Source organism: Uloborus diversus, chromosome 5 (assembly GCF_026930045.1).
Source record: "Uloborus diversus isolate 005 chromosome 5, Udiv.v.3.1, whole genome shotgun sequence".
Classification (NCBI taxonomy): Eukaryota; Metazoa; Arthropoda; class Arachnida; order Araneae; family Uloboridae; genus Uloborus; species Uloborus diversus.
The window spans coordinates 56,178,897-56,197,602 of record NC_072735.1 but is presented as its reverse complement, the minus strand read 5'-3'; the positions used below and the strand labels follow the sequence as shown (position 1 = coordinate 56,197,602).

Below are 18,706 nucleotides of genomic sequence, written 5' to 3'. Positions count from 1 at the left end.
AAAACTGAAAAGAATGTTTTTAAACTGAAACTGGGAAGGACACCTGAGCAAACACATGTGTTAAAAGGGAAAAAAGAAATGGTTTCAGAAGAAAAATAATCGCTTTGAAAAATAAACTACAGAAAAGGTACCATTTCTTGCAATTTTGAAACAGATGTTATCAATTTACGTCACAAATAATGGACTTACAGCTTTGATTTTGCGTTGAATTTAAACCCACTGCAAATATATTTAACACTTGTGCTTGAAATCTAATTCATTTTTCTTTTAGTGATTGATATGAGTTTTTCTAATTGCTTAATTTAAATGAATCGACGAAATGAGGAGAAAATTATTGTTGAATTTTTGGACTGTAAGGAACAGTTCAAGTCAACAACTTTTTTTTCACCATGAAATTTTTTAGCGTAAATAGAATTAAACCTTAGGTTTGAAAGAAATTTTTCTCAATCAATTGAAAATTTAATTCTCTTTGATTGAAATGGTCAAATTAACTGATATAAAACTAAGAATTTAGCAGATTTCTAAGATTTGATGAAAAGAACTCATTTGTTTCAAAACTTTGTTTTTTCATTGGGGTTACATAAATTACCTGGACAGAAGTACTCATTTCATTTTAAAAATCTTTTATCCGATTTTTATACGTGTCATAAACATCCCTGATCAGGTAGGTCATTGATTACAAGAATTTCACACTAGGAAGAGAATAATACTTCATAATTTATCAACCGCAAATGTATGACTTTTCTTTGATCTAACTCAATCAATTATCAGTTATTTCAATCACTGGTTTGTAAAATTCTTGTTTTTCTTCAATTCTAAATTCATAAAAATGATTTCATATACAATATGATCGCTTACTATAGTTTGCTTCTTAAATTCACCATTATTTTATGAATCTTGACTTAGCTTTCAAGAATTTGATGTTCCTTTCTCAAGACACTTTCATGTCTGTTCTGTGCAAATTTCTATCGATATTGGAGTATATGTCGAATCTTTTTAAGCAACTCAACTTTACTATTTGTTGTGTCTTCTCAACTTCCACATCCTGAAGAAATTTCTCATCATCAATTAAACTTTCATTAAAAATCCGTAACTTTTTTTACACATTTTAAAGTCTCATCAAAATTTTCACAAAATTTACTATATTAAACCAAAATATAGTAAACTATATTGCTATTTTTTACCAAAATATAGTAAAATGTAAATTCAAATTTTGAAAGATTTCTCCATTTTCCTAAATGAAATGTCTGCTTTTGATTTTTTTTTTCACATTGCTTCCTTGATGTTGTTTTTTTCTTTCATTTTCTCTCTGATATTTTTTCCCCTTGCGTAGTCTCTTCGATGTTACTTTTCTTGTATAATCTCTACGTGATGTTGTTTAATCCTTCTTGCAACCTTTTTAATAGGTTTTTTTTTTACCAAACACTACTCTAAATAATGAAGTCATGAAGATTTTTATTTCATCAATTTGCTTTGATTTGATTACATGCAGAAAATGTGTGATTGATGAGAAATTTAGTACATCTCTCTTCTATGTAGTTCAATTATAAAGCATTAAATTTTAATTATACTAAAATCACGTAGCCTAACGTCTAACTTTTTTCTTGGGGCGGGGGGGGCGTTCGTGGATACGTTGGGCGTATGTAATTCCAACACTATATTTCTTGTGTACTTCACAAAATTTAGCACATAACAGTAGGAATAATTGCAATGATTTTCGTGTTATTTATTTATTTATATATATATTTAAAAAAAAGAGACTCAAACAGTATTACAAGGGACATACATATGAATATAAACCATACGTGTACATCACAAAATGTTTGAATTAAAAAGTGCAATTATTTTTGTGTGTAAGATACCCCATCTCATGATTAAAGGGAAAATCTTATTGATATTGTGAAGCAAAAAGTTTTTTAAATGCTTTCACGAAGACGGCAGTATTGTTTAAAAGTTGGTTTCATTTTTAATTGTTTTTTTCCTGCCAATGAGATTTCTCCCCCCCCCCCCCCGTTCTCCCCAAATTCTTCATGTGGTAAGATTTAACGCATTAGCTACTTTTTTCTTTTTTATTCCTTTTTTTATCACAAAAACTTTATTTAAAATGCCTCACACTAAATCGCATTTTATATAATCCACACAAAAGAAAAGATCACCAAATCGAAATGATTTCTCATGTTAATCCAATAAAAGAACTATGATTACAATTGTTCTTTAAAACAAAACGAATTCTTGAGCTAGTCGAGATAATTCTATAAAACGGAAAGCATTAATCCGTATGAAAGAAATTAAAGCTTTGCGAATATCAACCATAACTTAATGGTTGACTAGCCATCTGGAAAAGAAACAGTTTTCCACTTAGTTCCTGTTTTGGACGGTGAAATCTTAATTCATAAGTGTTTTCCTAGCATTAGAAGTAGGCTTTAAATTGACTTTTACTTCCTTTCTCACCAACAATGCACTTGGCGCAAAGCCCAACTATAAACACTTAACGTTTTAACATTTGAAGCTTATTCAGTCTTGGACACATATTTCAGATGCTAACATTCAGTTTTGATTTTCGAAATTCTCTCGCGTGTCACTTTTTGTAAGAAAGGTTTTACATTTACGTACTTATAATTATATGGAAAAAAGGTAAATCTGTTTTTTTCCATGATAATTTTTGTAGCATTTTAAACTAAACAAGGTTCTGATCTATTTGCCTTTAAATTTGATGGAGAGCCTGCAAAAAAACTAATAATACCACACAAAAATGTAACTAAATTTTATTATTAGAATGTTTCCTTTCACTATCACAGCCAAAACTTACTTTCAGGGGAGGTGTTAAGCGCCTTCATCTAGGGTTCGAATGATTGCAAGATCTTCTAAGTGTGGTTTGCCTTGAATGGCGTACATTAAAAGAAGAAAAAAAAATTTATATAGTGGTCACATGATCTTGCATCGTCGCCCCAGAGCAACAGTGAGACATCTAATCCCAGGAATAACAGTAAGATATCCTACTATTGCTTTGAGACGACGATACTTACGAAATACTCTTAGTTGCATTTAAAAAAGGTTACATTTTTGTTATGACCCAAAAATCAGAGGAAATGATTTAGAGGATTATATGAACTAGGAGATTGTAACAAACCATAACCTACTGTATTGGGACTGACAATATGTGTTAAAACCATGAGCTATGAGGAGTTCTGCCCCGACCCCAAACACTCACTGAACCCTTGTTTCTGCTAAGCAGTCTATTATGAAAGTTGAAAATGAGATACTGCTTTAACAAAATTACGAAAGTCATATACGCTTTGGTGAAAAAGTAATAGAGCTGCGGAATTTCAACCAAAGATGAAGAAATTAACTGCATTATTAAAGAAATATTTTAAAGTGTTGATTGTGATACTTAAAGTTGTTCACATTCACTCCAAGATGAATATAAACTAAAATCGGTGATTAAAATATGACTTGCCCTAACTACAAAATTAGCCATGGAAAAATATGTAAGCAGAGACGAATTCAGCTTCGTGCCATTCATAGGCTGATCTGAAATCTGTTTTTTTGATCATATTTATAACTATGGTACCCGCACGGCTTTGCCCGTAGGAGAAAATTAAAAGGTCTTTTGGTTCACCTGTATATTTACAAATAATGTATGGGGAATTTCTCACCAATTGGCTTGTTCATGTCACGGTTACACGTTATAATAACTTGGTCATTTACTCGTCCATCTTATGATAATTTTGCTATGGAAAATGTTCTTAAAATTGGAATAGAAAAAGAACAAAATCAAATTTTCGAAAAATCACTTCGACGTGCACACCCCCATGCTACAAACTAACTTTGTGCCAAATTTCATGCAAATCGGCTGAACGGTCTGGGCGCTATGCGAGTCACAGAGATCCTGACAGACAGAGATCCAGACAGAGAGACTTTCAGCTTTATTATTAGTAAAGAAGAGTTTTTTTTTTTTTTTAAATTCATAATTTGTTGCAAACAATTGTTTCGTATTTTGACTTCTTTAATTTTCTTTCAGTTAGTTGATGTAGAAGGTTCTTCTTTTGCACAGTGAAAACAAAATATGAGAATTAACGGGGAATGAACAACAACTTCTAAAATCAGATGAAATCAAAAGGTTTGTTTTAGACCTTAATATATTTGCTTATAGTTTATAAACATTTTTTACACCATATTGCTTTCTTGAATTCATTGATATCCACCTTTTTTCCTCTAATTCAAATTTCGATACTAATTTGTTTTGGTTCTTCCATGCTATTGTGTAACTGATAAGTTGAGCTAAGACCTCGACAATGTTTACCTCTGTTTGGGGAAATAGGGATGTGTAATTGATCAGTTGAGTTGGGTTACTTTGTGACTGTTTTGCAAAAGTATTCAACTAAAAACCGTGCAAATAATTCTTTTTTCCATTGATCTCTTAAGGAAGATTTACACATTGTCAAGATCATAGCTCAACATATCACAGACACATTATACAATTTTATTACTATGATGCAGTGGCGCAGCGAAAGGGGGAGGGGATTTGGAGGCAAAAATACTTCCCAGAGCTATAGGTTTTAGCATTTTTGCAAGTTCTAATACAGTGGTTTATGTATGTGACAGGGCAGTTTGGACCATAAAATCCCCTTCAAAAGGTATTTTTGATCAAAAATCCTCTTCCGAAGGTATTTTTGATCAAAAATCAGCCGCCAGAAGGTATTTTTCTATCCAAAAAAACCCTTCGAGAAGGTGTTCTTCCTCAAAAAAAAAAAGGGGGGGGGGGTTAATTAGAAATCCCCTCCAGAAGGTGTTTCTAGCTGTGCTAGTGCTATGATGAATTGTATTATGTATTTTCAATCACTTTTTCATGCACCAGAATTTTTTTAACAACAGACCTATGCTTTTGATGTGCTAAAACTATTGCTTGAAGCACATAAGTGGAGGTGGAGTGGCCTAAATACCAACAATCTGTTTTCATATCAACAAGATTAAGGGTCGATTTTTGATTCACCACGAAGTTTAATGCTATCTCGATTCCTTCAGCATCTAATTGAACATTTTCTTAATGATGGGTAAAAAAACTGCTTTTTTTTCCTCTACGTTTTTTTTTTTTTTTTTTTTGAAGTGCAGAGCATACTTTGGTTCTTGCAATTTAAAAAGTTTCTTCCCGTTATTTTTTTTATTTCGTTAAAAAAGTGATGCATTTAGCTTTAATTCAATCATTTTAATTTGTCATTAACAGAACTGCAGCGTTACACTTAACACTTTTCCTTCTATCTCTCTTCGAGGGAGGATAGGAGCGGACAGTAAAGGCACATGTAAAAATTCATTAATCTTGCTATTTTTCTGGAAGAGGTGTTCTGATGAAAAAGAATGCTTCGCCTTGAGCTAAAATCGCATGAGGAATTCTGTATTACTAAACAGGTGCCTGCTACCAGCAAAACAAAATGACGTGTTAAAATTATATCATTCAACAAAAGAAAAACGATGTTAATTACAGTGCACAGCCGTAGTTGTTCTCTTACTTTCATAAAGCGATAAATTGTAATTATAAATTAGAATGGCATTGGAAGTATCTTTGTCATTTAGAACAAAAGCTGGAGATGAGCTTGTACAAAAATCTTTCGCCGAAAAAAAAAATAATAAAAAAATCAAAATGCGCGACGAAAAAAAATCGATTCAATTAAATCTAAACTCAGATAAAAAAAAAAAAAAAAAAAAAAAAACAGCGCTCTGCGAAAAGAGCATAGAGCATAATAACAGCAGCTAGACTTTTATTAAGCTTCGTCAGTTGGAGCATAAAAGCAATAAAAGAGAATTTAAGAAGAGGGAAATAATAATAACACAAAAAGTGTGGAGATGTTTTTTTTTCTTCTCTCTCTCCTTTCTTGATACTTGGCGCGCTGATGTAACGAATTATACTGATTCTATTACAGATCATAGAGCGCTTAAATTTATTTCTTCATTGGAGAATCATGGGCTCGCTCTGTTAGAGCTTTAAACACAGTGAATGAATATGTGTATACATGCGATTAGATAGATTTAAAATATCAGCGATTCTTTCTTAAGGACCTAGTCGATTAGAAAATCTTACAGCTATAAAATTTTCACGTCATCTTTACCATGCCACGGATAATTCGTAAAGAATTTAGAAGCTTAAAGGGGTGAACTTGATATTCAATCAAGTATTTAAAGCCCTAAATTATTATTTTAAGTTGCATATTATATGCTACTATAAAAGTCCGAAATCTGTAAATATCGACATTAGCCGGTGAATGTCAATATTCTATATCGAAGACATCTGCGAAAAACGAAATATTTTTGGTGAATCACCAGTGAAAGTCAAAATTTTACAAGTTAGGTTTCCCACGGAAACGTCATATGAGGCAGTGAGAAGCAAAGGGATGTACGTGGCAAAATTAAAAATTTGGGGGTAACCAATACAAATGGTAGGTGATCCTCTCCTCTGTTTTTGATCAAGAGATAGTACTAGTAGCCCTGGTAGGCGCTGCTGTAAAGCATGATTTAGAAAAACTTTTCAATGAAAGCCTACCTAGGACGTTATCTTAAAACACGTTTTACTCAAAATTTGAAAATGTCCACTTACATTATTTTGCTTCTCCCTGCCTCATATGATAATTTTCTAATGGACCTCATTCAAGGTTAGTAATCTACCGGTAAACGAGTTCTCCATTCAGTTTTAAGTTAAAAACACTGATCTTTATGCCACACACACATAGACACGCTCCTGTAAATATAATCTTCTTCTGAGTGATCATCAGAAATCATAAATTGCAAAATTGCATTTAGTGGTGGCTTGTCTGCACTACAGTACATTAGTTTCTGATTTTTGCGTCCGTTATCAATGTAGTTATTCAGCGATTGTTTTGCTTTATATTGCACATTTTATCGAGAATATTTTTGGTCATCAATGTAGGACAACATATTGTATATGTATGTAGTAGGTAGCGCTGCATGCTTCGAGTCTCTAATTCAGTCTGAGCTACTGGCAATACATTATTAGTAATTCTTCGTAAAGTAGTTCATGAACATGAGCTCGTCCTCATACATATGACAGTCAATGATCGAGTAACGCTTCTGACGTCATCAACAATGAAACTCGCTTCAAGACATGATAATTTCATTACATTGTTTGGCTATGTCTGACGGGCAGGGAAGCATTTTACTTTGAGGACGAGGCTGAACTGGATCCGGTATCTTAACTGTTTTTCTGGTATGACAGTCATTTTAGGAAAATAAAGAAGCGAAAAAGGGGTCGATCTAGTGGAGTTTAGAGTTAATCCACTGGAGTTAGGGTTAAAATTTCAACTATCAAAATATCACCAAACAGGCGATTGCTTCGTTCAAATGTAGACGCAATTTTCACCCGTCATAACTTGACGGGCGATTTTCAAGTTTAATATAATAATATCAATTACAAAGTTTCTGATTGGGACATAGTAGAAATAGATTTTTATAGCTTAAATTCGTAGAAAACTGTTTTTGCTTTGCTTTTTTTTTTCTTTCTTTCTTTCTTTTTTTTTTTTTTTTTTTTTGAAACATTTACTTTAACTAACTTAAGAAATAGCGATATCTTCCTATTTTTCTCCACAACACTATACCTTTCAGCAATAACTGTGCCCTTATAGCGTAGGGCCACGTGGACCCTAATGCAAAAGTCGAGTGACTGTCACGAAATGTCACTGTAAAGTTATTAACTGGTCTCAGCAACTTACGAATGTCAGTCCGTGGTGACGTCAGAAAGTGACGTTTCAGTAAAATCTTCATTAATTTTTGAAATATCTCTAATTATTGAATTAGTACTTCAATTAATGTTCAACCATGCTTTCATCCTCATAAAATGACTTTGCAAAATGAGGAATCAAGCGCCTCATCATTGTTCAGCATTCCATAAAATAAGAAATTTAATGGCATGATATTAAAGTTTTATAGAAAGAGCTAAAAATTGGTTACAGCACTAAATTGCAGTATAAATATTAATAGCAGATAATATGTTTTCTGTTATCACTAAAAACACCGCTGAAACAAAATGTAATTCATAAAATGTGCTTTTCAAACATGCAGGATGTCTCGTAAAATGTCCGCAACTGACATGCTCCAGTTGTATTAAATATTGGAGTCTTTTAGCAATAGATCATTATCACCATCCTCACGGTCTGCCTTTATTAAAAGGATGCGGAGTCGTCATCGTGGAGTCGGAGTTCTACTGTTTTTTCGATAAAAGAGTTGGAGTAGGGAGTCGATGGCTTTAAAATTCCTAGAGTCAGAATCGGTCATTTTTTCTCCGATTCCGTAGCCCTGCTTTATTAATTCACTGAAGGAAGAAAATCTCTCCTTGATGCTCTGCGTTGGGCAGTACTTCTCCCATAAACTTCATCATAATTTCGTTTCTCTAACGACCAGTCTGTTTCTCAATGTTTTCTTATACGTATCTCGATACCCAAAAGAGGAACATCTTTCTCATTATTCATTTTTGAAATTAGCCCCACTTAGCTCCATTTTAACTTCTGTATACTGCAAGTCACAGTAGTGTTAGTTTGTTCCCCCCATGTATTTCAAGTTTCTGTCCTCCAGGTGAATCCTAACATTCCATGACTCTATGGATTGTTTAAAACTGTTATTCGTTTAGTGTTGCTCGTTAATGTCCAAGTTTCTAAAGTATAAGTTATTTTGATAGACAAAAATAGCATTGTTGAATTCATTTTTCATCACATTACAAATATTCAATAATTTCCTTCTGCTATTTTTTTGGCATAAAAAAACTGTTCGTCTTGTTTTCAAAATCGAATCTAATCATCCTAAAAACAACTCATGCGCCATCAAATTTTCGTGTAATTCTCTGCACCATTTCAATTTAAAACTCATGACGCCAACCATGTGCAACTAAAACTTTCCGAAAGAATTCCTCTAAACAGCTAAAGTTCTCCGCCAAACTTTTACAAATCTGTACTTTAAAATTCTGTGATTCAGAACTATTACGAACTTTCTAAAGACACGTTCCAAAACACCTCACATTTAACCTCTCATATTCCATCCGCCTATTTACGCATTTCTTCAAATGGAGCTGTAGTACTACCTTTTACGGAAACGAATTATCAGGAAAATAAAAACACTTCGAGAAAGAGATCTTTTTGGCTGATCGTCATAAAAGAAATGTTCCAGCGCACAGCGCGCGGCTATATTTACATAAAAGCGCCGTTATTTGGGCCGATGCAATCAATGAAAAGAACACACGGTTGCAAAAGTTAATTTAATCGACACTCTTTCACTGCTCTAGTCCAGCACCAATAAGATATTTCTTCAATCAATAATTCGAATGAAGCCATCCGGTTTTTGTTCTTTGTTCGAAAAGAATCTCTATTACCCTCTTTTCCTCTTGTTTAGGTCGCAATTAAATTGCTCCCTCTCTTTAGCCCGAAATCACTTTTTAGGAGCTTAACAAGGAGGGAAAAAATTCTTGAATGAAGAAAATTAAGTGGGTGCGTAGGGTTTTTCGCTATCGTCTGCGATGGTGTTTTGCAGATGAACGTGTTAGTCGTTGCGATTTGTCCCTCTGTGGGAATAAATGAATTGCAAATTTTTGTCTCGTTTTCATCAATGGGTATTATTTGTCGTGTTTTCTGCGCAGTAGGAAGAGGTGAAAAAAATGGAATAGAACGTTGGTTTTAAAAAGAGAGTTTGCTTTTTTTTATAACAATATTCCTTTAACTCTTGTTTCTAGGAAAATGTATGAGCAATAAGTTTTTTTTCTCTCTCTCTTTTAAGTGAAGGAAGGGTTTATTATTTATGATCATTAAATGATGTCCAATAATAATGGTTGGAGATTATAAAAATTGGTAAATTAGATAAACTCCGTTAATGATTTTTCATTAGCTATTTTAAGGGATGTTTTAAATGTAGTGTCTCTTTGTACTAGTTTCAATTCCCCTCCTCTCCTCTCGCGGAAGTCTGTTTCAGATAAAAAGATGAATTTGAAATAAAGGGCTAGCCTCAATCCAAATGTCCTGCTTCTATTAATTTGGTCCTCAGACAGAAACGATGAATGTGACTTTAAGTTCAGAAAAATGAGCATACAATGGTAACTATCAGTGGCGCAGCGACGGGGGGCTAAAACACCCCCCAGAGGCATTGATTTTAACATAAATGTGTATTCGAATACAGTATATTAAACATATGAAAGGACTGTTTTGATCAGAAACCTCCTCCAGAAGGTGTTTTTGATTAAAAAAAAAAACCTTAGAAGGTATTTTTGATCAAAAATCCTCTCTAGTGGGTATTTTTGATCAAAATACACCCTCAGGAACATGCTTATGATCAAAAAACCCCCTCCAGAAGGCTTTTTGATCAAAAAAACCCTCTCCAAAAGTGTTTTCTGGCTGCGCTAGTGGCAACTATTATTATAAATCTTAGAACCATCTGTTGTCTTTTGTTGTAAAATATAGAATGTATACTTCATTGCATTAAATAGAAAAAAAATATCCTTCACAATTGAAGGTTCAAAATCAGAAACTAATTCCTTTGCCCTTATTTGAACCTTTCCCTGTGCAGGGCTTCTTCATAAAACTTAGCGTGTGTGGACGGGGTCTTGTCAACAGGAGAATAAGAGAACTGTTTTCTTTTGCCAAGGAAACTCATAGGGGAAGGTTCCCATCAATAAACCGGTTCCCTGACTAAAAAACCGCAAAGATATTTCCTGTACCAGAGTTTGTGCGGACGTGTAATACGTTTTAGTACCTTCCTTTGTCTGAAAACAGTCTACAGTAGAGTCGTCAAGCAGCTAAAATTATTTAATCATAATTTTAATCGGTCAGAAAAGATTTCTACCATTACCTTACTAATTATTGAGATTTTCATTTAGTTATAACATGCTTTGAATATCACTGATCATCTAAACGTGAACATTGACTTAAAAGAGTACCTTTTAAAGTACAATCCCCCATATTTCATGTTCCATCATGATTCGTCACAGCAGTAACACCTACAAGAATATTCAAAATGACGCAGTTGCTATCTTTGGACCACTAAGAGTTTCCACGAATGGACCACCTAGCGAAGTGGTTCATTCATGGAAAATTTCAAATATTGATGTAACTTCAGCTCAATTGCTTTTAAAAAGTGCTCAATTGTTTTAAAATAAATATCACAATGGAAAAAATAATCTCAGTAATTTATGAAAACTCTTTTACTTTATTATAAGTTCGACTCAATTTTTTTAATAAAATTGATTAAAAATTTAAAACATAATGATACAGTCTCAAATACTTTTGCTGTTCCAGAAAAATGCAAAAATTAGTGAAATATGGCCAGTGGACAAGTGAGAACATGTAACGTGCTACAGTAGCTTACAGAAATCGTGGCATGAAACTTAACGCAGTCTGCGACAATATAGAGTCCTGAAAGCAACTGTACTAAAAACCGGTTTGTTGTTACCATAGTCACTTATTAGAAATTTAGGAATATAATTAGTGAATCACATTTTGAAACTAGAGAAGACTTTTGGAATTACTTCCGAAAAATTGGGGGAATCGGCCTTTCAAGAGGCTGAGAAAAATAACATGCCCCGCAGATTTAATTAAGACAAAAAGTCTGTTAGTACTATAGTATCTGGTAGTTAGAGACTTAAGCTTCTAGTTTCAGTAATAAGATGCTCAAAAATGTTCTCTGACATTTTAGAGAGCAAGTACAGTCTTGCGTTGAACGAAAATTTTCGAAATTGATTTAACAAAATTCTCAACAGTTCAAAAGAGGTTGAAAAGATATTAGCTAAGAAAAGTTGCACAGTTTGGAAAAATATCAAGTGGTGAACGAAGTGTGTTGTGTGAGTGCTGGTGTTTATTTATGTTCCTCTTATCCGAAAATAAAACATTTTAGAGAAAAAAAAACTGTTTTCTATAACTTATTGTTATTTGTAGTGTTAATTGATCACCTGTTATAAATATTTGTAAGTTACGTATTGATTTTTTAATTTGAGAATGTGGTCCATTGACGAAACTGGATGGTCCATCAATAGCAACCGGTAGCCATGAATGGACCATATGCTAAAACATTTATTTTTAATTTTCATTCTTTATTGTGTATATTCATCATGAAAGTGAATATTATTTTAAAAGAGAAATATACTGAGAAATTGTTCCTATAATTAACATGACATTTGAGCAGGATTTCCTTTAAAAAAAAAAAATCTGTTATGTGGTTTATTGACGGCAACCTTCCTCTAAATGCATATGATAAATTATTAGTACATAGTTCTGGGATAGACAAAGGGGCCCTAAAAAATGCATTCCCCCGGGCCCTCAAATCTGGTAAATCAACCACAGTATTCCGCTATAGAGCTTTCCAGGGGCTTCCAAATTATTGTGGGCCTCGGGTCTCACTTTTAGTTAGTTGGGCCTTGCCTTTCGGTGACATTTATCTCAATGAAATTCTTTTTTTCTTTTTTTGTCTTTTTAAATGCTCTCCGAAGGCTAAAAAAGCTTCAATAACAACGTGGGTGAAAAAATACAGTTCAGTTTCTGCTTGCCACTAGCGCAGCCTGAAATATCTTCTGGAGGAGGTTTTTAATTGAAAAAAAAACTTCTGGAGGGTTTTTTTAAATCAAAAATATCTTCTGGCTGGGGTTTTTCGATCAAAAATACCTTCTGAAAGAGGTTATTTAATCAAAACAGCCCTTTTACATGCAAAATCTATTGTATTAGAATTTGCATTTATGTTAACACCAATGCCTCTGAGGGGTGTTTTCACCCCCAACAACACCCATTCGCTGCGCCACTGCTGCTTGCAAGTCCATGGTCACCTTGGGCTTTGCGATTACAGTTGTCGGCAAATAAAAAAAAAAAAAAACGACATAGGCATCATCTGTTGAATCGATAAACTATCTTCCAACGGCAAGGCCACAGCAGCTCTGCAACACCTCAAGCGTGCACACAGACTATCGCCTTCTGCACCATAATGACCGCCACGCTCCGTGGCATATGGACGAAACCGTCGCCAACAAAGTGGACGCTGTGACCTTCTCTTTGCCTGCTTCCTTGCTTACACTAATCATCATTTCCTTTTATTCAAGTCCAGACTTTTCGGCTTGGCTGGCTTGGTCCCACGAAATTTGTCCGAAAAGAGTTTCTCAAGCCCCATTTCGGGTTGTTCGAGGGTTATTGGACTGCGACAATAGCTACATTTTCTCAGGCTCTGAGGATGTGCCTCACTTATTCACTTGTTTGACTCTTTTCCTCTTTTTTTAAGGAAATGAACTTGAAACTATATGCTAATTTGAATAGTAATTGTTACAACTTTCCTTTTTTTTCCCATTTTTGATGGGAAATTTAACTTAAAGATTTGATGTGAATGCAAAAGTAGGTTTATGTAACAAGCTTATTAAGGGGACCGGATGGTAATGTCGTTTCTTTTCTTTCTTTTTTTTAACAAATACAATTTTAAACAAATTTTTATTTTTAAACAGTGGTGTACAAGCCCTCCTAATTAAAAACATTATACCATCTGATATTAAATTCGGGATCGATAAATCATATAATTCATGACCAAAATGTTTGAACATGACGTTTTAGATGTCAGTCACCTTTTCCCGTTTTTTGTCACAAAATGATAGAAGTTAAAGGTAAATGAAATGGCTCAATGTCTGGTGATGCAACACCGCACCATTATTATTATTTTTTTTTTCTAGTTTCGTTTCGAACATTGTAGTCTTGCATAATCATGTTTCGGAATTTCGCTTTTTTTTTTTTTTTTTTTTTGATATTCACTGGAACTAACTCACACGATGTTGTACTACCTGATTTCCTTCCGTTATGGCCCCTATGAGACGAAAATTTTGAAAATTTGGCTGATGTACAAAATGCCTTCTCCAGATATTTTGATACAAAACCAATTGATTTTTGTTGAAAAATGCCTACAGATAGCAAAAGGTTGTAGAAAGCGAGAATAATTACATCATTGTTTAAGAACAAAACCTTATTGAAATTTAGGGTTTGAAAAAACGACATTACTTTCAGTTCTCTTAATTTACTGATGGTTAATATACGCTGAATGTCTTTTGAAAATCTAAGCTACATAAAGTCTTCTTTTTCAAATCTTTTTCCTCATGCGAAATCTAAAGGCAAGCTTTAAAAGTTAATTCCACAAAGTGCATAATACATAAGTATCAAATTTACAAAATTTACAAACAACCTTGTGGGGAAAAAAAGTGTTTTCGCTCCCAGCAACATAGGACACTTCGACTCAAAACAGTATATGAACCACTGTGTATTTTAAGATTAATCAAACTTTTGATTCCCTAATTTACAGGGTACACCAACGGCGTTCTTAGTTTCATTCCTAAATTAATGTTAAGGATTCCTGTCCAAAGAAAAAAAAATGTTTCGTTTATATGTTATGTGCTTGAATAAAACTTAATCATTATTTAGATCCATTTGGAATATTATTACATTTAAAACTTGATAATTTGTTTTTTTTTTTTTTTTCTTGCAGTGGTTCAACTTGATATACGAGTTTATTATCAGCACAAATGAAGATTGCCAAAAAAGGGTAAGCGATTGTTTTGCTCTTCGAAATTGCTTAATCTCTTTTAGAGTAAGAAAAAAAAATCAAAATTTTTTGAACTTAACTTTAATGATATCTGGTTGGGGGATTCTGCATTATATATCACATTAGATGAAATAAATTTTTTTAGCTCACTGATTTGTTCCAGAAACAGACAAAATTTATTCTATTTATCCCCCTTCTAAGTACGTTTTAACCCTTTGAAGCATAGTGACTTAGTTTGAGCCCTCCTACCCCCCCCCCCCTTTTTTTTACTGACAAAGTGACTTTGGCTTCAACAGTTGGCTGAAAAAAAATGGAGAGGGTGATTCTATCAGTCAATAAGTTAAAATTAGTCGTTGGAATTTTCTACAGGTATTTATTTTCAAAACCTTCATTGATTATTTAAACATTTTTTGAAATAAGTCGTCCGTCTCAGTCTCATCAAGTTCCATAAATAAATCTTCTAGGCCATTTTTAGCAACATAATAAAAACATCTTGCAGTTATATTTAATTTCTAACTACTATTATTACATATTTCTGAGTATAATTTAAAATTTTTGATGGATTGTGCACACAGGTTTTACTCACACCAATCATTCAATCTCATTTTATGGCCATTCTCTCCCGCGCTGGGCTTCTAAGGACAAGGACGAATCCAGCTTCTGGTTTTGGAATCAGTCATTTCCGTAAAAAGAGTGGGGGGGGGGGAGCATAAGTGTAATTTTTGAACGAGAAGGGTGGGGGGGGGGGGGGGGGCAGCGGCAATTTTATCGAAAGGTAAGTCCCCAAAATCCAGTTTCAAGTATCTTAGGTCACTTAAAGGGGTTCATGATCCCTCCCCCCCCCCCCTCTGGATCCGTGCCTATGGTATAGCAGCAATCGCATTCGGACAGAGAATACTGCAAAAATAATAATAATAATAATAATAATAATAATTAATTCATTAATTAATTAAAAAATAAATTAATTAAATTCGATACTTTCCTGGGAAATTTCTGCCAATAATGTATCTGACATAAATCATGAAAGTTACCTGCTAAAAGTCAGTAACCTTTCTGAAATCAACCTAGATAAGGCCATTCATGCTTTTTAAATACACCAGAAATCTTTAGGAAAAAAACATAAAGTTGTTGATAGTAAACCTTGGCACCTTTTTAATTGACCAGGAGAACTCTCACAGCAACTATATTTAAAAAGAGATCTAAAGATTATTGGGACATATTTTACAGAAGTTATAGTTATTTCTTAGCGTTACAAAATATTTCTTTCTGCTTTTATGGAAAAGCCTCTTCAGAATAAAAGAACTATAATACTGTTGAGACTATTTTCAATCTTGCTAGTTAATACATTATTGAAATTTCTAAGATCCATTTTTAACTTTGCTATTTAGGTCATTTCCTGACTACTTTTGTTGCTTAAACTGAACTCCAGGCTTGTGATAGTGTGAATGGGTAAGAAATCAACTGTCTACGTTTCTGTTAATGTTTATTTAATCATTGAAAATACCCGCATCGACATACTTCCAGTTTAAGAGTCAAGCCTGTATCGGATCAGTGCTTTTGAAAATTCCAAGCTAAATTCGCCACATTTTAATTCGCTCTTCTCAAAGTTTGACGTTAATTTTACCCATGTTTTTGGTAAGACATGTTACACGTAGAGACAAAAGTAGCTGAACAAAATAGCATCAGTAAATTACAAACTATTTTACAAGAAAAATGCTCTACACTACCGACATTATTAACATTCTATTCGAGTGTTAAAGTTAATACGTTCTTCTAATGCTGAAAATAGCTTCGATGGTTTCCATAAAGTTTCTGATAGATTTCCTGTATTTAGCGCAATAACTGCAGATTTTACAAATAGTTTTTGGCAACCCACGTTGTCTATGGTAGCCCGTGTATTCTATGAGAAAATTATGCAAATAACCTCCTTCATAGTCTTGAAATAATTTAAAATTTTCAAATAGTAGGCTCTCGAAATAAGATTTCAAGTTTAACTCTCGACTCTGTGAAAAATACCTATAGCTTCTAACTCACATAAATTTTTGCATGAATAATATAAACATCATGAATGCGCAGAAAGTTTTGAAAGCGGTTAAAAGAGATTATCATGATATTCTTCCACATCTCCAGAATTTCTTAAAATAACCCATTACGGATGTCACCAGTAAATAGTTATAATCAATTGTAGCTACATACCTTTCACGGACTTAAAAAAAGTTTTTGCATAGCTCTATTTCTGAATAAGAAACCAATTCAAATGGAGCAAACCTATATCGTTCAGAGTTTGGACTTAAATACCTTTTAAATCGGTAATTTTATCATAATTTGCGTGGAAAGGAAAAACAACTCAAATATGTTTTTTACAGGATCCTCCAAGTGTTATCAACAAAAAATAAAAGTAATTAAATGAAAATGTATACTGTAAAAACAATTCAAGAAAGTTCTTCGAAAATAGTGAATAAATAGCCTAATAATGTGCCTAATTTCTGCCAATAGCATAAAAGACAAAAAGAATAACAGGATTTGTTTCCGTTAAAAGTCCGTAAACTTCCAAAAACTGACGTGGAATCTTTCTGAAGAATTCAGAAACCTTTCCAATAAAAGCTAGTCATGTGTCTGGTATAAAACAGGACTACCTTCCAGAAAACTTAGATATTTTAATGATTATAGTTCGATACCTTCCTGATTTCAACGTAAACTTTTATCCACATGTCATCAACAGTTGTAGTTATGTTAGCTATTATATCATGTTTAGTTTTTTTTTTTAATTATGTTGCTTTTTTTATTTCAGTTACTAATTATACAGTTATAAAAGGATTGACTGAGAGAGTTACTTGATGCGTTGTGTACATCTCTCATTGAAAAATAAATTTCCAAGTCTCTTACGGTGCAAACTATTTTAATCCCAGTTACAAGTAATGAAGTTATAATAGAATTCACCCAGAGAGTTACTTGATTTCTTTTCATAGTCTCGGTTGGTTGAACATTTGTTCAGCTTATATTGTATGAATATATCTCATGGAAGAATAAATTGCTCAATGCGAAAAATATCACAATTTTATTAAGTAAGGATTTAATACTCTGAACCTGAAACTTTGATTAAATTTTTGAACAAGAGTGATATCAGACAAAATGCTAATCTGAGACAACTAATTTAACTTTTAATTATATTAATTTTTCAGTCCATCTACTCAACTACGTTTTTATTTTCTTGTGGTGCAGACTATCTTGATTCCAGTTACAATAATTGAAGTTATAGCAGAATTAATTGGCAAAGAGAGTTACTTGGTTACTTTTCGTAGTGTAGGTTGGTTAAACATTTGTTGAGCTTATTTTGCATAAATATATGTCAATGAAGAATGATTGGCTCGAAACGAAAAAAATTGATATGTTTTTAAGTATCGATTTAGTACTTTTAACCTGAGATTCCGTTAAAATTTTTCAACAAGAGTGATTTCAGACAAAAGGCCAACCCCGAGACAATTTTCAGGTGCTATTGAATTTTTAATTCATCTACTCAACTATTGTTTTATTTTTTTATGGTTCACACTACCTTGATTCCAATTACCGATAATAAGATTATAAAAGGATTGGCTGAGAGTCCACACGATTTCGTTTTGCAAGCAAATAGAGTTGGTTAAACATTGGTCGTAGTTTATGATCTCAAGTTTTGTGTGAATGTTTTAAGTGAAGAATAATTGGCTCGGAGTGAAAAACTCCGAATATTTTTAAGTACCGATTTAATACTTTTAACCTGATACTTCGTTGTTATTTTTCAACAAATGTGATTAAAGACAAAGACTAAATGTTAGCTCCGAGATAATTTTCATGCATTTTGAGTATCTATTTGTCAACTATTGCAATATACACGACAGCACAGTTATCCCATCCAGATATATCAGTTTCGTGTTTGTCTGGACCCATTAGTCAGAAATAGAGAATAACCGAGCTGGAGGCAAATGTCCTCTGATTTTGAGCATGAATTCAGTTTATGATTTTAAATTTTGTACAACGTTTTCTCAACGAAATAAGAGGCCCGACACGAAAAAATCCCCATGCTTTTTTAACACAGATATAATGCTTTTAACCTGAGTCTTTGCTTACATTATCCAAAAAGTGTGATTTCAGATAAATTGTTGACAGTTTTCAGTTATTGACTTTCGAG

The 18,706-nt window shown here is 33.1% G+C and overlaps 1 long non-coding RNA gene across 1 annotated transcript in view; it reads left to right on the top strand.

Moving 5' to 3' along the window:
- Nucleotides 1-18,706, top strand: part of LOC129222345 (uncharacterized) — a 47,630-nt gene that overhangs the window by 3,883 nt on the left and 25,041 nt on the right. Inside the window, exons 2-3 of the long non-coding RNA XR_008580583.1 lie at nt 4,022-4,120; nt 14,485-14,541. This is a non-coding gene — a long non-coding RNA (uncharacterized LOC129222345). The remainder of the gene's footprint in view (nt 1-4,021; nt 4,121-14,484; nt 14,542-18,706) is intronic.